General features: G+C 39.0%; 1 protein-coding gene and 1 pseudogene across 15 annotated transcripts in view; one reads left to right on the top strand and one right to left on the bottom strand.

The window, feature by feature from the left end:
- Window positions 1-23,306, top strand: part of USP54 (ubiquitin specific peptidase 54) — a 133,897-nt gene that overhangs the window by 28,888 nt on the left and 81,703 nt on the right. For 2 of the 15 annotated variants that reach the window (XM_042907951.1, XM_042907950.1), the window contains exon 2: window positions 19,659-19,696. The exons of the other annotated variants lie outside the window; for them this stretch is intronic. The gene's annotated coding sequence lies outside the window, so the exon portion shown is untranslated. The remainder of the gene's footprint in view (window positions 1-19,658; window positions 19,697-23,306) is intronic. 15 annotated transcript variants of the gene reach the window in all.
- Window positions 5,349-5,620, bottom strand: LOC122201808 (annotated as a pseudogene).

Raw genomic sequence — 23,306 nt, 5'->3', positions numbered from 1 at the left:
GAGAGGGGCAGACAGAAGGAGACACAGAATCCAAAGCAGGCTCCAGCTTCTGAGCTGTCAGTCCAGAGCCCGACAGGGGGCTAAAAATCACGAAATGCGAGATCATGACCTGAGCCGAAGTTGGACGCTTAACTGACTGAGCCATCCAGGCTCCCCCATTTTCTCATTATTTTAAAGGTATTGCTATTCCTTTGTTGCCTGTGAACAGTCTAATATTCTTTTTATTTTATTTTTATATAAATGGTAGTTTTTTAGCAAATAAATAAAAGTGTATGATTTCTAGTAAAACAGATTGGGCATTTGCAACACATAATACATTTACTTCAGAATAGAAAATGTGTTAAAAAAATTTTTTTGATATCTATTTTTGAGAGAGAAAGAGTGAGTAGGGGAGGGGAGAGACAGAGAGGGAGACACAGAATCCAAAGCTCTGAGCTGTCAGCACAGAGCCTGACACGACACTCAAACCCGTGAGCAGTGAGATCATGACCTGAGCTGAAGTCAGATGCTTAACCAACCGACTGAGCCACCCAGGTGCCCCCCAAAATGTAGTGTTTTTATATGCCCTAATTCTTATCAAGGAATTGGGATCTGACCACTGAAGTGTTCCATCATTCTTTTTAAAGAAAACCTTTTTGGGGGGTGCCTGTATGGCTCAGTTGGTTAAAGGTTTGGCTTTGGCTCAGGTCATGATCTCACGGTTCATGTGTTCAGACCCCACATCCAGCTCTGTGCTGACAGTGCAGAGCCTGATTGGGATTCTCTGTCTCCCTCTCTGTCTGCCCCTCTCCCCCTCATGCTTTCTCTCTCAAAAATAAATAAACCTAAAAAAAAAACACACCTTTTTGTTGTTGTTGTTGCTAAATATACATAGCATAAAGCTTATCATTTTAACCATGTTTAAAAAAAATTTTTTTTTTTTTGAAAGAGAGACAGAGTGTGAGAGGGGGAGGGGCAGAGCAAGAGGGAGACACAGAATCTGAACAGGCTCCAGGTTCTGAGACTCAGGGCTGGAACCCACAAGCCGTGAGATCATGACCTGAGCCGAAGTCAGATACTTAACTGACTGAGCCACCCAGGCACCCCTCATTTTAATAATTTTTAAGTGTATAGTTCTGTGGCATTAAGTACATTTACATTGCTGTGCAACCTGATGCCATTCTGATTTCATTCCTTTGTATGTTACCTTTTTTTTTCTTACTCTCGAGAAACTTACAGAATTTTCTCTTTATTCCTAGTGTTTTACAATTTAGTGCCTTTAGTGTGGATTTTTAACTTCATTGTGCTAGGGGCTTTAACTTATCTTAAAATCTGGCTATTTTTTGTACTTTTTCTTGGATATTTTTCTCTTTTTCTAGAAAGCCTGAATTGATTCTCTGATTTTTATTCTATTATCTTTTCTATTTCTCTGTATTTGTATTTTATTTTTTGGGAGATTTCCTTAAATTTGTCTTTCAAATCTTTCATTGAACTTTATATTTCTTGTTTTAGAGATGCAAAATCATAACTCTCTGAGAAATACATTTTAGGTTTTTAAATTTTCTTGTATTCCCTAGATTATCTACTTCCTTTAAGCTACCCCATGCCCCTCCCCCCCCCCTCCCGCTTTGAGGTACCATCAGATGTTTGTATTTATAGGCATTCTTCGGGGCTGGTCAGTTTTCCCAGATGGAAGTCCTCCAGTTTCCTGCCTGAGGAGTTTGAAGTCTGACTACCAGTGCTTTGGTGCTGAGAGGCAGAAGGGGGCTGGGGATCTCTCCATTTAGTATATAGACTTCACTTAATCTTCTCAGTGTTTTTAAAGATTTAGCTTTTTATTAAATTAAAAATTTCCCTAGTTTTAATAAGGCATCTCACGCAGGTTAGCTGTGTCTAATGTCCCACAATCACACCCTCTCTGGTTTATACTTCAGAAAGTAAACCTAAAGTCTTCAGAGCATTTGCCTGGCTGTATTGGGTTGAAAGACAGAATTTGAAGCATCTAACTGCTTCTTAAACACATTTTTAAATTGCTTTTCCATTTTTAAGTTCCACCCCACATTCCCTTCTGCAAAGATCCAATTCCTGAGCATTTCCTGGGTTATGTAGTAGGAGTATGTATACTTCTGTTTGCCAACATTTACCCTCTGGTTCTTACACTGGTATGTTAATCAATTACCACACATTTATCTGCTTTCCAGCTTCTAATATTTTGTTTAAATTCTACTCCTTCAGTCATTTACGTTCCCAGTTTCTTTGTCCTTGTGGATTTTTACCTTTTGTATTACTTTACTCTTATTTATAGTGAAGACTTAATTTAGGAGGGAGTAGAGGTAAATGGGTTTAATTCACATATTTCCATTTTTTATAAATTTGTATACATATAAAATGTATCCACAACTAATATATAGTAGTGCTCTGTGTGTTTGAAAATTTTACATATAGGGGCACCTGGCTGGCTCAGTCAGGAGAGCATGCAGCATGTAACTCTTGATCTTGGGTCAAGCCCCATGTTGGGTATAGAGATGATTTATTTTTAAGTAATAAATATAATAAAAAGTAGAAATAAAATCTTAAATAAATAATTAAAAGGGTGCCTGGGTGGCTCAATTGGTTAAACGTCAGCTCTTTTTTTTTTAATGTTTATTTTTGAGAGAGAGAGAAGGAGATAGACAGAACATGAGTGGGGGAGGGGCAGAGACAGAGAGGGAGCCACAGAATTCGAAACAGGCTCCAGGCTCTAATCTGTCAGCACAGAGCCTAACGCAGGGCTCAAACTCGGGAACCGTGAAATCATGACCAAGAGCTGAAGTGGGACGCTCAACCGACTAAGCCACCCAGGCACCCCAAACATCAACTCTTGATTTCAGCTTAGGTCATGATCTCATGGTTCCTAGGTTTCAGCTGTGAATCAGACTCTGCCCTGGCAGTGCGTAGCCTGCTTGGGATTCTCTCTCCCTGCCCCTCCCCTATTTGTTCTCTCTCTGTCTCTCAAAAGTAAATAAATAAATTAAAAAAAAATAAGTGAATGAGTAAATGAATGAATGCATGAATAAAAAAAAATTTACCTATATGGGGGTGCCTGGCTGGCTCAGTTGGTAGAACATGTGACTCTTGCTCTCAGGGTTGTGAATTGAAGCCCCACGTTGGGCGTAGACATTACTTAAAAACAGTAAAATCTCACTGGGTGTTATATGTAAATGATGAATCACTGGGTTCTAGTCTGAAGCCAAGACTACACTGTATGTTAACTAACTTGAAAATTAAAAAATAAAAAAGTAAAATCTGTCTCAAAAATAAATAAACTTTAAAAAATTAAAGAAATTTTTCTTTAATGTTTATGGGGGGGGGGGGGGCGGGCAGAGAGAGAGGGAGATACAGAATCTGAAGTGCACTCCAGACTCTGAGCTGTCAGCACAGAGCCTGATGTGGGGATTGAACTCATGAACCATGAGATCATGACCTGAGCTGAAGTCAGATGCTTAACCAACTGAGCCACCCAGGTGCCCCAAAACTTAAAAAGATTTAAAAGGTCAGAGAGATTATATGGCATTATACCATGATGTGAATCTAGTTAACATAATCTTTGGGAAGGAATATTCTAGGGTATTTACTTCTTCATTTTTCCTTATTTGTATATTCCATTTTTTTTTACAATAAAAATATTTTTTGTTAGAAGAAAAAATTGAGTCACTTCTAACATTTTAAAATAAGAATTAGGGGGGCATCTGGGTGGCTCAGTTGGTTAAGCATCTGACTCTTGGTTTTGGCTCAGGTCATGATCTCATGGTCCATGGTTTCGAGCCCCATCTTGGGCTCTGTGCTGACAGTTCAGAGCCTGGAGCCTGCTTCAGATTCTGTGTGTGTCTCTCTCTCTTCCCTGCTCACGCTCTGTCTCTCAAAAATAAATAGATGTTATTTTTTAAGTTTTATTTTAGTTGAGAGAGACAGAGAGTGTGCGAATGGGGAAGGGGCAGAGAGAGGTAGAGAATCCCAAGCAGGCTCTGCGCTGCCAGTGCAGAAGCCCAATGTGGGGCTCTGTGGCTTGAACTCACCAAATCACCAGATCATGACCTGAGCCGAAACTAAGAGTCAGATGCTTAATGGACTGAGCCACCCAGGCGGCCCCAAAGGTTTAGAGGCTTACCTCCCAGGAACCAGGCACAAAGACCAGCCAAATTCTTTATTATACAATAATGTTAAAACCCAATTCTACTATTAATAACTTCCTCTAGAAAGCCTTTACAGACTTTCCAAGGGACATGTTCACTGTTATAGTTTTTCTTTTTCCCTTATTTAGACAGTGAACACTTTGAAGTTCCCCTGATTTTCGTCATCTTTGCCTCTCTAATATTAGCACTATATCTGGCTTACAGTAGTAAGTAGGCTCAGTAAGTAATGAGCTGAAGTATTTAAGATATAGCTTATGAGGAGATGAGAAGTTCAGTATAGAATTGTTAAAGATCAAATGAAATGAATAGCCTTACTTCATTCCTTCTTATTCTATTCATCAATCATTTGCTCTTCTTTAAATATTTATATACCTTTTTTATGTGGATATCAAATTTACAAAAGAAATAAAAAGGAGATTTTGCTTTTTAAAATAATTCATCAGGGCACCTGGGTGGCTCAGTTGGTTAAGCATCAGACTTCGGCTGAGGTCATGATCTCGTGGTTTGTGAGTTCAAACCCTGCATTGGATTGTCTGCTGTCAGCACAGAGCCCGCTTTCAGATCCTCTTTCCCGGCTCTGTCTCTGCCCCTCCCTGCTTTCTCAGGTGCATGCTTTCTCTCTCTCTGTTTCTCTCTCAAAAATAAATAAACATTAAAATAATTCATCAACGGTCTTTAAAGAGCAACCTTTTTTATTGCATTTAAAATATACCAAATTTTCATTTACATTATTTGTGGGGACTACATTATCATATAATGTAAGTATAATCATGCTGAACATCAGAGAATCTTTGTTTCCTTCTAATCATAAGGGGGAATAAATTCTAATGTCCTCTAATTTGTCCTGTCTGTGCATAGAGCACTTAGTAAAAATGTAATAATATTCCCTAAACCAGACTCTGTTTTATAATTAAAAAATATTCTTTTAAAAAAAATTTTTTTTAACGTTTATTTATTTTTGAGACAGAGAGAGACAGAGCATGAACGGGGGAGGGTCAGAGAGAGGGAGACACAGAATCTGAAACAGGCTCCAGGCTCTGAGCTGTCAGCACAGAGCCCGACGCGGGGCTCGAACTCACGGACCGCGAGATCATGACCTGAGCCGAAGTCGGCTGCTTAACTGACTGAGCCACCCAGGCGCCCCCAAAATATTCTTTTTAAAAAATCTAAAATGTGTTATTTGAGATAGTTTCCCACTCATCTTGATTCAGGGTGCTTTTTGTGCTGCTTCTGTCTGAAGGAGCATCCTTCTGTAAGCCTTGCTTTTCCTCCTGTAGGCTGGCAGAAGACAGTGGAGCAGCCAACACACAAACTACTGTTGGTGCATGGCTAAAGATGGTGGTAATGTTGTAGCACTGTGGGCACCTCACATCCATGAAGCGGGAGTTGAGGCTCTGCAGTAGGCACTTCTTGTGTTTCCTCTTCTCCTCTTCTGGGGACTGGTGGAAGATGTACTTCATGAAGGGCATGTTCTCATGGGAAGGTCATTACCTCCAGAAAGCCAAAAAACATATTCCCTTTTTTTAAAATTTATTTATTTTTGAGAGACAGAGACAGAGCGCAAGCAGAGGAGGGGCAGAGAGAGAGGGAGACACAGAATCTGAAGCAGGCTCCAGGCTCTGAGCTGACAGCACAGAGCCTGACATGGGGCTTGAACTCATGAACTGCGAGATCATGACCTGAACTGAAGTCAGATGCCACCCAGGCACCCCCCAAAAACATACTCTTAATATCTTTATAATCTTTATCTGGGCTAGTTCCCATGAGATAGTATTTCACTGGGATATATCCTTTTTGGAGTAGTGTATACAGTAGAAATTATTTGCGTGAGGAGCGCCTGGGTGGCGCAGTCGGTTAAGCGTCCGACTTCAGCCAGGTCACGATCTCGCGGTCTGTGAGTTCGAGCCCCGCGTCAGGCTCTGGGCTGATGGCTCAGAGCCTGGAGCCTGTTTCCGATTCTGTGTCTCCCTCTCTCTCTGCCCCTCCCCCGTTCATGCTCTGTCTCTCTCTGTCCCAAAAATAAATAAAAAACGTTGAAAAAAAAAAAAAAAAAAAAAAGAAATTATTTGCGTGAGATTTATTTTTTTTCTGTTATGTAATTTTTCATTTGCATGAGATTTTTAAAAAATATACTACTGATTTTTAATAACTTCCTATCCTTTTTCATAAACTTTAAAACAGGTTCTGTTTTTAGAACAGTTTTAGATTTACAGAAAATTGAAATGATGGTAGAGGGTTCCATATACTTCTTCATCCAGTATTCATTATTATTAACAGCTTAGAGTAGATTTATTACAGTTAACGAAACAATATTGATACATTATTACTAACCATTTAAAATTTCCTCACCTTTTATCTAATGTCTTTTCTTTGTCCCAGGGGCCCATCCAGGATACCACATTACATTTACCAGTCATGTCTCCTTAGGCTCTTTTTGGCTGTCACAGCTTCTCACACTTTCCTTATTTTTGATGACCATAACATTTTTTTTTTAATGTTTATTTTGAGAGTGTGATTGCATACACGTCAGGGAGGGACAGAAAGAGAGGGAGAAAGAATCCCAAGCAGGCTCTGCACTGTCAGCATTGAGCCCGATGTGGGGCTCATCCCAGAAACTGTGAGATCATGACCTGAGCCAAAATCAAGAAGTGGACACTTAACTGACTGAGTCACCAAGGTCCCCCTTGACCTTGACAGTTTTGAGGAGTATTAGGGTGCTTCTCTGTTGGAATTTGGCTGATGCTGTTCTTATAATTAGATTGAGGTTATGGGTTTTTAAGTGTGTTAACCTTAAAAATGAAAGAGTTTATTTTACCAGCAAAAATGGATTTATTTTGGAATAACAGAGAATTGCAATTCAGGCCATGCAAGCTATGGTAAAGCCATAGGCAAATCCCACAAACAAAGGAGAGGAACATTATTTTATGGAGAAAGAGGAAGTTGTGAGAGGTTGTTTGGAATGAAAGTCCATTGGAAAACTAGAGTTTAGGAGGATTTTCCATTGGCTGAATTGCAGAGTTAGTAGATTTTTTGTAGGAGATACAATGTACATCTTTCTCTGTTGGGAACTATAATTAAGGATTTTTTCCTTATGATGATTCTCTTGTTGGGTCTGTAATGGACAATTCTTACTGTAATTGACATTGAGTGGTGCAACTCTCCCTTACAGCCTACTCTTCTAGCATCCAGAGTGCACTTATTGAGGTGTCCCTTTATTAATTTTCACGGGTGGAGGATCCCAGAGATACAGAGATATTCTCATCACATCATTTCAAGGGTATACATTATTGACATGATGTATCATTGTTGATAATGACCTTAATCACCTGGCTGAGGTTGTCAGGTTTCTCCACTAAAGGTACTGTCTTCCCTTCTTTCATGCTGTACTTTTTGGAGGGAGATCTCCATACACTTAAGGAGTGGGATTTATGGTCCCCATGCTTGCAGTTGGAATATTTATATAAATTATTTGGAATTCTTATGCAAGGGAGATTTGTTCTCCATTTGTTTATTTAATCATTTCCTTATATCAGTGTGGACTCATAGATATTTATTTTGTACTTTAGGCTAAAATCAGATTTGGCTTTTGGTAGTTCATTTGGTTTGTCTCCTGTGTCCCTTTAATATACTTCTGTCACTTTAGGATTCTTGTTTTGTTTTTAGCATTTCCTTACCTTCTGACATTATAAGATGCTCAGGCTCATCTTGTATATTTCCTGTCCCAGTCCTGGAATTAGCCATTTCTTCACAGAACCTTGGTTTGTTTTATTGGAGAGTGGTATTAAAAACTAAGATTCTTGGCTTCAGGTGTGGTTTTTACAACTGGGGTGTCACTGATTCTAAGCACTCTCAGCTGACAAAGTAAGTAAATGTGTGTGTATATGCATACATAAAAATATTTGTAGGTGTAACCATCTGTATTTTTATTAAGTTAAACACAAGTTAATATTCTAACTCTAATTCATTACCGAATGGAACATTTTATCCTTTTCTTCCTGCTTATCTGTAATTTCCCATTCCAAAAGTGAGAAACCTTCTACTATCCGTCATTCATTTACCTAATTGTTCAGGTCCAGTAAACATGTGTAATGGTTTCAGAATTGTTAACCTGTACACCTGAGGGAAACAGCTTCATTAGCAAGGGTACGATGCTAATGTGCAGTTCCGTGGGCTTTTAGTTTAACGGACTCCAGTAATTTCCAAAGTTTTTTACGTCAGTACCTTTATTCAGTATCTTCGGTGAGGTTGTTTCATAGGTTTATGTATATATTTTTTAAAGTTTATTTATTTATTTTGAGAAAGAAAAAGAGAGCATGTGCAAGTGAGCAGGGGAGGGGCAGAAAGAGGGAGATTGAGAGGATCCCAGGCAGGCTCCGAGGTGCCAGCACAGAGCCCAATGCAGGGTTTGAACCCACCAACCATGAGATCATGACCCAAGCTGAAACCAAGAACCATATGCCTAGCCAACTGAGCCACCCAGGTGCCCTGGTTTGTATATTTTTATTATGGAAAATTTGGGGGTACCTGGGTGGCTCAGTTGGCTAAGCAACTGACTCTTGATCTTGGCTAGGTCATGATCTCATGGTTTGTAGGATCAGGCCCCACATGGGGCTCTCCACTGACAGCACAGCACCTGCTTGGGATTCTCTCTCACCTTCTCTCTCTGCCCCTCCCATGCTCGTTCGTGCACATGCTCTCTCTCAAATAAATAAAATAAGATGTATTATGGAAAATTTTGAACATATACAAAAATAAGGAGAGTATAGTGAGCCTCCATGTACCCATCACCAACTTCATGAAAATTATTGAATTTCTGAAATGAAAATTACTGACTTCATGGTCAATTGTATTTTATCTATACTCCCTCTTTACTAGTCAACATGTGATTATTTTGAAGTAAATCCTATACATATTATTTCCTCTGTAAATATTCCCAAATAAGACTTACCATAATTTAACCAGTCCCTATTGAAAGATACTTAGTTTTTATTACAAACAGTAGAACTATAAATATCCACTTACATTTATCCATTTACGTTATCCATTGACTGCAGGGTAAATTTCTAGAAGTTGAATTGCTGAAACAAATATATAAGCATTTAAAATTGAGAAATACTGCCAAAATTTTTTTATTCCTGTCAAGACTAAATGAAAATGTATCCTTCTCTGCATCCTCACCTACACTGATTTTATCCAACTTTTAAACATTTGGCAATATGAGATCTGAAAAATGATATGTATCTTTCTTTTTTAAAAAATGTTTTCTTAAAATTTATTTTGAGAGTGAGAGAGAGAAAGAGACAGAGACAGTATGAGCAGGGGAGGGGCAGAGAAAGAGAGAAAGAGAATCCTGAGTAGGCCTCATATTGTTAGCGCAGAGCCTGACACGGGGCTCAATCCCATGAGCTGTGAGATCATGACCTAAGCTGAAATCAAGAGTCAGTTGCTTAACTGACCGAGCCACCAAGGTGCCCATTTTTGTTTTGCATTTTAAAAATTGGATAGGACATTTTTCCTGTTTTTATTGTCATCTTTTTTTTTCCTTCTGTGAACTGCACATTTAAAGTCTTTGCTTGTTTAAGAAAAGGAAATAAATTGGGAAGCCTGGCTGGCTCAGTCAGTGGAGCATCTGGCTCTTGGTCTCGGGTTCATGAGTATGAGCCCCACGTTGGGCATAGAGCCTACTTAAAAAAAAAAAAAAAAAAAGGAAAGGAAATAAATTGTCACAAAGGTGTGATTTCCTTTCCCAAACCATCATGTGCTGCCATGTCTCCCTTTTTCCCTGTTTCCAGTTTGTATCACCAACTCAGGAGTAGTACTTATGTCTCTCTTTTATTTTTTTAAATTTTATTATTTTATTATTTTTTTAAATTTACATCCAAATTAGTTGGCATATAGTGCAACAATGATTTCAGGAGTAGATTCCTTAGTGCCTCTTATCCATTTATCCCATCCCCTCCTCCCACAACCCCTCCAGTAACCTTCAGTTTATTCTCCATATTTATGGGTCTCTTCTGTTTTGTCTCCTTCCCTGTTTTTATATTATTTTTGTCTCCCTTTCCTTATGTTCATCTGTTTTGTCTCTTAAAGTCCTCCTATGAGTGATTTTTGTCTTTCTCTGACTAATTTCAATTAGCATAATACCCTCCAGTTCCATCTACGTAGTTGCAAATGGCAAGATTTCATTTTTTTTTTTGATTGCTGAGTAATACTCCATTGTGTATATATACCACATCTTCTTTATCTAGTCATCTATCAATGGACATTTGGGCTCTTTCCATACTTTGGCTATTGTTGATAGTGCTGCTATAAACATGGGGGTGCATGTGTCCCTTTGAAACAGCACATCTGTATCCCGTGGATAAATGCCTAGTAGTGCAATTGCTGGGTCATAGGGTAGTTCTATTTTTAGTTTTTTGAGGAACCTCCATGCTGTTTTCCAGAGTGGCATTCCCAGTAGTACTTATGTCTCTTTAATGAAGGTAAATATCTGCCCTTCTTTTTTTTCCTTCTGCCCTTTTTTCACCCACCAAAGGTAGCTCTCTGTTTTCTGTGCATCCTAGAAATAGTCAAATTGTTTATCAAACAGATGGTTTTAAATCAGCTTCTGAGGGAGTACTCTAGGGAAATATGCCCAAGAAGCATCAGGAAGGATTTCTATAGACAGATGGGGGAATGTTTGTAATTGTTTAGCAATAAGTATGCCCAGCAAGTATCACTTCAGCCTGCTTTGTTCATCTGTTCAGTCTTTCCACATGAACAGAAGATATGTACTCTGACTTTTGCTGCTTGCCATTTTGATGGCATTTTCAGCCTTATTTTTGTCAAAGTGAATTATCTGTCTCCATCCATTTTGGACATATGTGTAATCAATAGTATTACTGTTGGTTTCTTGATGTAGGGAAAATAGTGATTGCATTCTGTCCTGAATTAAATGACAATGTCAGAATGTAAGAATGTACGACAGACTGATTTTCTTTGCTTACGTATTCTTTAAAAACAGCTGTTCAAAATCTCATACACATAGAAATTGTTTGCCAAGCATTTGAAGCCATCTTGTTTTACCAGGTGGCAGCTGCTGCTGTTTGTTGGGACCTAATTTAAACCACAGACATGAAATAGTGTCCTTGTTTTTAAAAAGAGAAAGCATGATTTCTTGAAAAACATCTTTACGGAGATACAATTCACATACGAGACAAGTCACCCATTTAAAGTGTACAATTCAGTGGTTTTTTTTTAAGTCTATTTATTTATTTTGGGGGGAAGTAGGGCAGAGAGAGAGGAGAGACAGAGGATCCCAAGCAAATTCTGCACTCTCAGCGCAGAGCCTGAGGTAGAGCTCAATCCCAGGAACTGCGAGATCATGACTTGAGCTGAAACCGAGTTGGACACTTAACTCATGGAGCCACCCAGGCGCCCCCAATGGTTTTTAATATATTTGCAGCATGGAACAACCATCACCACATCAATTTTAGAACATTTTTATCACCCCTAGAAGAAATGCTATACTTATTATAGTCACTTTCCATTTCCTTCACACCTCCTCTCAGCCCTATGCAGCTGCTTTCTGTCTCTATAATTTGCCTATTCTGAACATTTCATATAATTAGAATCATGAGATAAGTGGTCTTTTGTGATTGGCTTCTTTCACTTAGCATGCTTTCAATGTTCATATATGATTGTAGCATATATTAGTACTTCATTCTTTAAAAAATTTTTTTTCTAGTGTTTTATTTATTCTTGAGAGAGAGAGAGACAGAGCACAAGCAGGGGAGGGGCAGAGAGAGAGGAAGACACAGAATCTGAAGCAGGCTCCAGGCTCTGAGCTGTCAGCACAGAGCCTGACATGGGGCTTGAACTCAAGAACTGTGAGACCATGACCTGAGCCGAAATCGGACGCTTAACCAACTGAGCCACCCAGGTGTCCAGTACTTCATTCTAATAATGGTTGGTTGAATACTGTACCATTGTATGAATATACCACAATTTATCCATTCATTAGATGGTGTATATTTGGATTGTTTCTACTTTTTGGCTATTATGAATAACGCTACTATGAACATTCGTGTACGGGTTTTTTATTTTTTGAGAGAGAGAGAGAGCATGTGCATGTGTGTATGCGAGTGCATGCCTGCATGAGCAGGGTAGGGGCAGAGGGAGGGGGAGAGAGAGAATCTCAAGCAGACACCATGCCCAGTGCTGAGCCTGACTTGGGGCTTAATCCTACCACTGTGAGACCTGAGCCAAAATCAAGAGTTGACACGTAACTGACTGAGCCACCCAGGCTCCCCTTCTAAAAGTTTTAGTTTTAGCTCATTCATTTAGATATTTGACCACATTTTTGAATTTTGAATTTCCTTTTTTTTTGTATATTTTGAGAGAGAGCATGTGAGGGACAGAGAGAGAGGGGCAGAGGAAGAATCCCAAGCAGGTTCTGCACTGTCAGTAGGGCTGATGTGGGGTTTGAACTCACCAACTGTGAGGCCATAACCTGAACTGAAATCAAGAGTTGGATGCTCAACTGACTGAACCACCCAGGTACCCCGACCCCATTTTATAAAAAGTTTATTTATTTTGAGAGAGGGAGGGGCAGAGAGAAAGAGAGGGAGAGAGAATCCTAAGCAGGCTCCATGCTGTCAGCACAGAGTCCATTGTGGGCTCAGTCTCATGAACTGTGAGATCATGACCTGAACTGAATGAAATCAAGAGTCAGACGCTCAATGGACTGAACCACCCAGGTGCCCCAGATACTTGACCCCATTTTGAATGTGCCATGTTTGTTTTTTTAGTATTTTATTTTTTTAACTTTATTTTATCTTGAGAGAGAGAGAGAGAGAGAAAGAGAAAGAAAGAGAATCCCAGGTAGGCTCTGTGCTGTCAGCACAAAGCCTGACATGGGGCCCAATCTCATGAAACATGAGATCATGACCCAAGCTGAGATCAAGAGTCAGACGCTTAACTGACTGAGCCACCCAGGTGCCCCTGCTTTTTTAATATTTTAAAGAGAGTGAGAGAACACACACGCAAGCAGGGAAAGGGCAGAGAGAGAATCGGAGAAAGAGAATCCCAAGCAGGCTCTGCTCTGTCAGCACAGAGCCTGGTGCTGGACTTGATCCCACCACCCTGGGATCATGACCTGAGCCAAAATCAGGAGTCAGATGCTCAACTGACTGAGCCACCCAGGTGCTCTGATCCCATTTTAAGTTAATTTTTACATGTGGTGTGTGATAGGAGTCCAAGTTCATTCTCTTGCATATGGATATCCAGTTGCCTCAATGCCTTTTTTTTTTTTTTTTTAATGTTTATTTATTTTTGAGAGAGAGACAGAGTGTGAATGGGGAAGGGGCAGAGAGAGGGAGACATAGAATCCAAAGAAGGCTCCAGGCTCTGAGCTGTCAGCACAGAGCCTGATGCAGGGCTCAAACCCACGAACTGTAAGATCATGACCTGAGCCTAAGTCGGACGCTTAATCGACTGAGCCACCCAGGTGCCCCAATGCCTTTTTTTTTTTTTAAGTAGGCTTCACAGCCAGCTTAGAGCCCAATACAAGGCTTGAACTCATGACCCTGACTGAGATCAAGACCTGAGCTGACATTGAGTCAGATGCTTAACCGACTAAGCCACCCAGGTGCCCCTCAGGGCCATCAAATATTTTTTTTATTGGGGTGCCTGGGTGGCTCAGTTGGTTAAGCATCTGACTTTGGCTTAGGTCATGATCTCATGGTTCATGGGTTTGAGCCTCATGTTGGGCTGTGTTATGCTTACAGCTCAGAGCTTGGAGCCTGCTTCAGATTCTGTGTTTCCCTCTCTCTGCCCCTCTCCCGCTGTGTTCTCTCTCTCAAAAATAAATAAACATTTAAAATTTAAAAAAAATTTAAAAATTTATATATATAGAGAGAGTGAGCAGCAGAGGTGGTCAGAGGGAGAGAAAGAAAGAATCTTAAGTAGGCTCTGTGCTCAACATGGAGCCTAATGTGGGGCTCCATCCCACGACCCTGGGATCATGACTTGAGACAAAATTGAGAGTTGGATGCTCAACTGACTCAGCCACTCAAGCATCCCTCAATGCCATTTTTTAATGAGACTATTCTTTCCTCATTGAATTGTCCTGGCACAATTTTGTGATATTTAAGGTTCAGTTGGACATAGGGAAAATTTTACCATGTACATCCTAACACATTTTTTGTAACTCCACCCCAAATCAGTTTAAGTTTGCTGAAGTATGGTGGAAATCTCAGAGGCTTTCACTACTGTTAGGGAAGACAAAAAACCATTCAGGAAACAATATTGCAAAAAATAGAAATTATGCTGCTGACATTTTACCATAACTGTAAACTCAATTTGGTTCTTTTGTTGTTGTTTCCTTTAAACAATATTTTTAACGTTTATTAAACACAGCCAGAGTGTGGGCAGGGAGGGGCAGAGAGAGAGAGTGGGAGACACAGAATCTGAAGCAGGTTCCAGGCTGCTCAAACTAGTGAACTGTGAGATCATGACCTGGGCCCAAGTCGGAGGCTCAACCAACTGAGCCACTCAGGTGCCTCTCTTTTCCTTTTATTTGAGTATAGTTGATATATAATGTTACATTAGTTTCAGGTGTATAACTTAGTGATTTAACAAGTTTTCACCACAAGTGTAGCTACCGTTTGTCCCATTACATTGCTATTACAGTATCATTGACTATATTCCTTATGCTGTGCCTTTTATTGCCATGACTTATTCATTCCATTACTGAAAGTCTCCCTCTTCCCTTCACACATTTTGCTTCCCTTCCCAGCAACCATTAGTTTGTTCTCTGTATTTATAGGTCTGGTTCTGCTTTTTGTTAATTCATTTTTTTAAAGATTCCACTTATTAGTGGAATCATATGGTATTTGTCTTTCTCAGTTGTATTTCATTTAGCATAATACCCTCTAGGTCCATCCATTTTGTCTCAGATGGCACAACCTCATCTTTTTTATGGTCATGTAATATTCCAGCGTGTGTGTGTGTGTGTGTGTGTGTGTGTGTGTGTGTGTGTGTGTGTATACACCACATTTTCCTTATCCATTCACCTGTTGATGGACACAGGTTGCTTCTATATCTTGGCTATTGTAAATAATGCTGCAGTAAACATGGGGTTGCATGTATCTTTTCAAGTTAGTCTTTTTGTTTTCTTTGGGTAAATGCCCAATAGTGAAATTATTGGAAAATAATGGTTCAATTTGTTTCTTAAAGGCTTTTAAGGAGATACCTTCTATTTCAGCACACAGTCATTTCAGAGACAAAGGGAGGTGTTATCAGAACCAGGAGCAAATTGCTCTTCAGTTTATTCCCCATTTTAGTTTTTTTTAATTGTTTATCTATTTTGAGAGAAGACAGTGTGAGCAAAGGAGGGACAGAGAGAGACACGTACACACACAGAGCCTGAAGCAGACTCCAGGCTCTGAGCTGTCAGCACAGAGCCCAATGCGGGGCTTGAACCCACAAACCACGAGATCATGACCTGAGGCAAAATTGGACACTCAACTGACTGAGCCACCCAGGCACCCCAGTTCCCCATTTTAGTTTGTGACATCCTGGACTTTTGACACTGTCACCACTTGTCCCTTACTCCTCTTGTGTGTCTGCCCCAAATCTTCACAGATTTGGAGTAAGAACACTAGAAGAAAGAGCTCTAGAAGTGATTGTGTTGTCTAAGGATTTGAAGAGGTTTAGAATAAGAATACAGCAGGTGAACATGAGAAAAATACAGGATTAGGGATCAGATATGGTTTGAGAAAACTGGAGGGAGAGTCTTAGTATAAAAGCATCATAACTAGACCTGAGTGGCTTCCTCTATTTGCAGAAGTAGTAAGTTCAAAATCTGTGTGGTCTGATAAGATCACCTGAATTTATCTTCTCTGGAACAGGAATAGGCTACCAACATAACTTTTACTGGCATTCAATATTTAGTCAACTTTCTTCCCCATCATCATTTTCTTCTTTTTTGATTATACCTTAAACTTGCAGGTTTAAGGTTTAAAAGAGAATGACAGATTCATATTTTTTACTGTTTGCTGTGAGACTAGAATTAGGTGATGCCTATAGTGCACTTGAAAGATATTTCACATTCTTCCTGCTCTCTAGGAGCTTTCAGTCTATTTTGAGAAAATTTAAGTCCTTGTTCTAGAGATATATTGGCTAATATTCATAATGACAATGCTATTTGAGGTAATTTTTAGAAAGATGCAAGATATAATTTAATATATGAATTTATTTATTTTTTTTCCGCCCTGCCCTAATATATGAATTTAAATAATGATGATATTATAACAACAGAGACCCAAATAATGGGTCCCTGACTGACTTTCCTCTTTTTTTAGAGTCCATTTGTGTTAAAAATACACAGAAGTTTTCTTGGATTGTTTTACTGCTTAGGACTATGCTTAACAGCCAAAGTTTCTCTCAAATGTGTCCTTAGGATTAGTTTGTTTTTTTTTTTTATCTCTTTCTTGTCTGCAGTAATACCTCTTCTCAATAATGTGTACCTGAGTGAAATAACCAGATATTGAAGGTATACACACTACTTACCAACGATGTGAATAAATCTCAGAATAAAACTAGAGGGACACATGGGTGGCTCAGTCAGTTGTGTGTCCGACTCTTCACTTTGGCTCAGGGCATGATTTCACTGTTGATGAGTTTGAGCCCTTTGTTGGGCACTGGGCTGACAGTGCCAAGCCTGCTTGGAATTCTCTCTCTCTCTCTCTCTCTCTCACTCTCTCTCTCTCTCTCTCTCTGTCTCTGCCTCTCCCCCACTCGTGCACCCATGCACGCGCTCTCTCTCTCAAAATAAATAAAAAATAAATAAATAAACTAAAAAAAAAAAAAACACTAGATACAAATCAAATGTATAGATTCTCTTGTTTTCCATTGATTTTCCAGTATATTCTTCCATACAACATAGAGTCAAAAAGCTAGAATATTTTTTCTTGTGTTCCTTGTTAACTAAGATCAAGTCCATTTCTTAGTTTCATTTTCCATAACTCCAGTTTAACAGCTTTGTATTAAGCTGTTTTTTTTTTTCTCTTCCTGTCAGCATATAGCCCAGGGATCAAATGCTACTGTTTTTATGGGCTTCCACTTGATATAAAGCAGTCTCTACCCTGCTGCTTCCCATGTCAATCCTCCATAGTTTATTTAAAAGTTCACAGACTTCCTCACTACCCTCTGGAGTGCTAGAATCAAGAGGCTTTTATTTTCCAGTTTAGCTTCTCTGAAGCCACTCAGCTCTTGCCTTTACTGCCAACATCAGCATTATCATTAGCATCTCAGGAATAAAAACCAACAAAAATGGTTTTGCTTTGGGGTTACTTCAGGAGCAGTCACCTTGGTTTTTCTTAGAGCAATTGTTTCTTTTATGACTTTAAGAGAAGCAAAATGTTCTTTCATTAAATTGAACATTCTGCTGTACCCTATCCTGCCTGCTAGTGGAGACCGATTATGAAAAGTTGTGAGATCAGACCAAGAGGGACTTTTTAGCCTGTGTTCTTCCATTGACTCCTGCCCCCCATTTCTCTTGATTGCTTTGTCCACATCTTAGAGGTAGTTCCTCCCTGCTCATGATATTTATGTTTTTTTCCTGAGGTGTTTGCTTATTATGGTCAAAGGTAGGGTATTATGTGTAACACTCCTTACATAGTACTTGAACAATATGACAAGTTTTGTTGAGGTACAGTTTTACAAAGTACTATTGTAGCAAAAATCATCCAGCTTTAGGATCCCTGGACATTTAAACATGACATCTGAAACCATATATATCACTCTCCCTCTTGACCTAGCAATCATGCTCACAAAAACTTTCCTACAGGCAGTCTGGCACTTAAATAGCAGAAACCTGTAGTTACTCAATTTATTTTAGGTGGAGAGGCCCAGTGGTTGGCGGAGAGTTGTCTCTGTTATGTGAGACAGAACCTCTTGTGCTGTCTTGAAAAGGAATTAAGAAATGTCAAAAAATAACTTAGACAAGGTGGAGTATAATTATATAGGAGAGTTTTATGTGAATTATTTTCTGAGTGGTTTCAAAAGAGATTGTAATCTGTTAGGGTGAGATTTTCCTGTGGATCACCTCCCTTGCCTGGCTAATATATGTAAAGTTATTTATCTGGTTAAATTGTAACCAGGGTTGAAGATTTGTTAACTCTGCCCCAGTACTCTAGTTTATTTGATTAGTCCCACAACAAATGTATAACCATCACTGAATGACTTGATTAGAGAGCTTGACATTGTTATTTGTACATTCTTTCTTTGCAGTTAGCACTGATTAGTAGAAAGCCTATGTTTCACACTTTGAAATGACATCTCCACCCCCACCTACCACTAGGAGACCTGTTAGAATACTAATGGTTAGCAAAAGAACAGCAGTATCTTTTTTTTTTTTTTTTTTTAATTTGGGTACGCTTCCTGCTGTGAAAGGAATGCTTTAGTGTATTGTTAAAATGTAAGAGCTTAATTAGTTTTGGGCAGTGCCTGAATATGTTTAATTTTACTAATAAATCTTAAATCTTTTTATAAGTCAACTCATATATTTTCTTGCAAATTATAGAAGAAATACAGCAGACCTTCATATATGGCAGGGATTCTGCTGATGAATTTTTTTTTTAATCAGTATGCTTATAAAACAACAACTTTCAATAAAGCTGTTTTATAACTGGGAGTAATACATAGAAGGGTGTGTGTTGGTCCTCTGGGGCCTTTGTGCCCTGCCTGCAAATGTAAGTTCTGGGCTGACTGATCACATGCTTAGGGGCAGGACTCTGCCTGCTGTTTGTTCTTGGTGACATAACTTGGCCTCTTCCCTGAGAGGGGTGGAGATCTTTCACTGTCTTTGCCTTTGGTTTTGGGAACCTTTGAGATCCCAAGGATTTTAAAATTGATTCTGGAATTCAACTAACTGGTCAGTTCACACAATAACTTTCTTTAAGAGTGTCTTGTTTAAGGAGGAGTTTTGCAGTTCTTGGAATTCTGAATTAAGGATTTAAACAGTAACATTGTTTTGGTAATACAAATGTGTCTTCTTCTAGTGCTCCTTTTGACTGTACTGCAAAGGAATGTTTTTTAGGGCTGGCCCTCCGTTTGGAAGCAGCTGCTATCCTGCAAACCTTATTGTTACACTGCTGACCTTTGTCGTCAGGAATGCCCCTAGAGAAAACAGTCTCCTAATTGTTTTTCTTAAGCCTCTATGAAGTTTGAGATATGTCCTTTCAAGTTATTTGTGGTTACTTTCTTAAGTTTACCTTGTTTACATTTAATTGGAGGCTCCATCTTTTTAGCTTTATCATGAATTGTCAGTTCTGAGCTCCTGGTAGGTGGTAAAAAGAATTGCCCTTCCCCTGTTATCCTGTTCTGCAGGAAGCCTTTGTGGTTTAGATTCACAGTTTCCCATTGTTGCTAGCTGCAGTTGTCTCCTCCCTCCCATACCCTTCCCTCCCCACACCTCTAGCTCTTTCCTTGACCCTCCTCATTTCTCCATCCTTTACCCCACAGACGCCCTTGGAATTGCTGGAGGTTGAGCGTGCTGTCTGGTGAGTATTGTGCTTGTGGCAAAACTGAGTGGATGGAGGGATACAGTCTTTGTGTCTGGTCGGTCTTTGTGAAGTGTTGCTCTGAATAGCAAAAGTTTAAACTTTGAAATTGAGGGTGTTGAACTCTCTTTACTTTTAGAAGGGCTTCTGGATTGTTTGTTTGTTTTGTTTTGTTTTGTTTTTTTACTCTTCTCTCTGTTTCAATTAAAGCTTTGGAAATTTGATGTTTATTACTGGTTAAAAAAATTCTCATAGATTTTCTTGAGCTCATTAAGATTAAAGTAAGTGTTACAGGTTTAGTATTTTAAATTCCCTTCAAATAGAAGGTTATTTGTGATTTTTAAAATATTTTCAGTATTAATATATTGATAAAAGTAATAACAAAGAAAAGATCTGTTTTGTGGATAAGCTGGAAAGTAGTATTTGCTTCCAGAAGCAGAGTAATTCTTTTTTCCTCTCAGCAGAATGTTTTTGGCAAAATTCACTATAGATTATAGTAATATGTTGTTAATTCTGGGAAATGGTTTGCTGAGTACTTCAGGATAACAGATGCTTCTGGGAATTATTTTTTTGGAAAGTTAGATTTGTTCATTAGCTGCTGCTCACCTGAAGTGTGAGATCTATAATCCTTTTGAAAGTAAAATATTTAATATTTAGTGTTCACATTGAGTCAGATATCACTTTCATAAAGGGCTTTTTATTTCTTTGGATTGTATTGATCCTCAGCTAAGAAGCTGTACATGTGCACACCTTTAGTTCTCCAAAAGTATTGCTAATTAAAGTAATATTTATGGTAGACAGTGTGAGGGAAAACTTGTTCATGGGATGTTATTGCTGTTCAATTGAGTCATTTATTCAAGTGATAGTTGCACTTGTACAGTAATGATTTCCTGAGTTTTTACAATGTGGCAGGTGCTAGTTCCTATGCTAAGTACTTTGCGTTTCCTTCTTATTACCAGTACAATTCTGCCATGTAAGTAGTAATATCCCTCTGGTCAGCAGCAGTCATACATGGGTAGAAGGAACATGGTTTTGTTTTTTTTTTTTTTTTTTTCCTGCAAAATGAGAATAATCCCTATTTGGCAGATTCGTTGCGGGAATTAAAGGGCATATCAGACGTCTGGTGCCTAACTCAGAGTTGGTGCTCATTAAGTGTTGACTGCTATTCTAATTTTATAGCTATATTTTGCTGCAAGTCTCTTAGTTGTGTTAGACCTAGGATTTTAACTGGCTCAAAACCTGGAGTCTGGTAGCATGTTTTTGAATATTGTGAAGGTTTTTGGAGTAGATTTCAGTGGATCCCTGCCCATTCCTCCACCTCCTGCTCCCATAGAGGAGGGTGCTTTTTTTTTTTTTTTAAGTTTATTTATTTGGTTTTGAGAGAGAGGGTGACAGAGAATCCCAAGTGGGCTCTGCACTGTCAGCACAGAGCCTGATGTGGGGCTCTAACTCATGAACTATGAGATCATGACCCGAGTCAAAATCAAGAGTCAAATGCTTAACCAACTGAGCCACCCAGGCACCCTGAGGAGGGGTTCTTTATAGACGCTCTTCTTTTCTTGCTATCCTCTGTCACTTTCCCAGTCATGTGCTTGGCCTCTGTCACTGGAGTTGCTTGTGCCATTCAGTACCAGTGTTCTCCCAGCAGAAATGAGTCAAGCCAGTATAGTCAGTGGCATCCCTATTTTCCTCTTGTTGATAGAGCCATCATGCTTTTATTATTGTTTGTGCTGAAAGAATTGGGGTAGTGGTGTGTTTATAATGATTCATAAATAGAGCATCATTGCAATCAAGCATTTAAATTAAGAAGCTTTAGGGGTTTAAAAAATTAGGGGAAAAAAATCTCTAGTTCTAAGTTGTCGAGCCAGAGGATAATATAGGGCAACTTCATGCAACTCATAGTTATCATTTTGCCATGTTGGAGCCTAATACAATTGCTATGGATTCTCTTCCCTTTAACCCCTGCTGTTAACTAGTTTGGTGCTATTAGCAGTGTGTTTGAGAAAGAATATTGTGTTAGTCCTTCTGGCCACAGAGTATCTTTCTTCCATAGACCTTTTGGAAACAGAAGGTGTGATTTAGGTATGATATGATGTAGGCAGTACATTCAGGGAAGAGACAGAGAGATGACTTGGTATACTTACAAGTGAATTAATCCCTAAACTGAAAAATGTGTTTTACAAAGCTTAGCTCTTCATTCATTCTTTAACTTAGTAAGTATTGAGCATCTGTTGGGTGTAAGGAAGTGTAACTTCCTATATTGTATTCTAATAAAGTACAGGTATATTGGTTAAGTACTGATGAATGAAGTTCCTGGGAGGGAGGGAGGGAATATGTCCCAATTGGTAAGGAGCCATATTTAGACAATCCTTTGGAAAATGAGTTAATATAAATGACTACTCCTTCCTGATAGGGTGTGACTATCATTAATCTCTATTGCTATAAATTGCCAGCAGAATGGCTTCTTCAAACAGGTTTGCTGAGTGGAGAGGATTACTTGTATTAGGACTGAGAAGATGGGAGTGGGAAAGGAAGTAGTATTCCTTATTGAGTATACACAGAAAACTTTGTGTGTGTGTGTGTATGTTTTAAGGGGATTAGTGGTAAATGAGGTTGGAAACATGCATGGGTTAAGATTATAGAAGGTCATTTAAGGCCAAGGAGTTTTGACTGTATTTTGTCACTGAAGTTTTCTAAGCTACATAAATAGTGATTGATTAGAGTTTGCTTTTGGCAATATTTTATAGATGGGATTAGAAAGGGAAAAATGGTTTGGAAGTTACTATAGTAGTCTAGGTGAATTGTATTCAGAATGCATTATTTTTAGAATACATTTGCCTTCATTTTGATATGACTTTGGGTTTATGCTAACAATTATAGTTTAATGTCATACAACTTTACATTAAGTTTATGTATGTGTATTTGTACATGTAAGAGAGAAAGGGAGAGGGAAGAAGAGACATATAGGGGATGGCCAATCATCATGATCACTTTTTTTTTTTTAAAGGAAACTCTATGCCCAATGTGGGACTCAAACTCACGACCCTGAGATCAAGAGTTGAATGCTCTAGGGGTGCCTGTGTGGCTCAGTTGGTTAAGCTTCTGATTTATGCTTGGGTCATGATCTCGCAGTTCATGAGTTCAAGCCCCGTGTCAGGCTCTGTGCTGTCAGCTCAGAGCCTGGAGCCTGCTTCAGATTCTGTGTCTCTCTCTCTCTCTCTCTGCCCCTCCCCTGTTCATTCTCTCTCTCTCTCTCTCTCTCTCTCAAAAATAAATAGAACATTAAAAAAAATTTTTTTAGAGAGTTTGCATGCTCTACTAACTGAGCCAGCCAGGTGTCCCCCCAAATTCCCTAGGAATCATAATCAGAGCTCCTATTTTGTACCTGGCCCTAAATATTTTGCATATATAATTTTGTTGAATACTCTCAGCAGATCATATATATTATAGGTAGTAAATGACCTGAAAGTCATAGAGCAGGATTGGAATGTAGATTCATCTTATTCTTTATCATCATCATCATCAAAGCATTTATGCCTCACTTACTAATACCAGGTACTAGGCTAATTAAACATGTATACATTATTGCATTTAATCTCCACAACAATCC

This window comes from Panthera leo, chromosome D2 (assembly GCF_018350215.1).
Source record: "Panthera leo isolate Ple1 chromosome D2, P.leo_Ple1_pat1.1, whole genome shotgun sequence".
Taxonomy (NCBI): Eukaryota; Metazoa; Chordata; class Mammalia; order Carnivora; family Felidae; genus Panthera; species Panthera leo.
The sequence above is the reverse complement of the archived record's forward strand: the minus strand, read 5'-3'. Positions and strand labels throughout refer to the sequence as shown.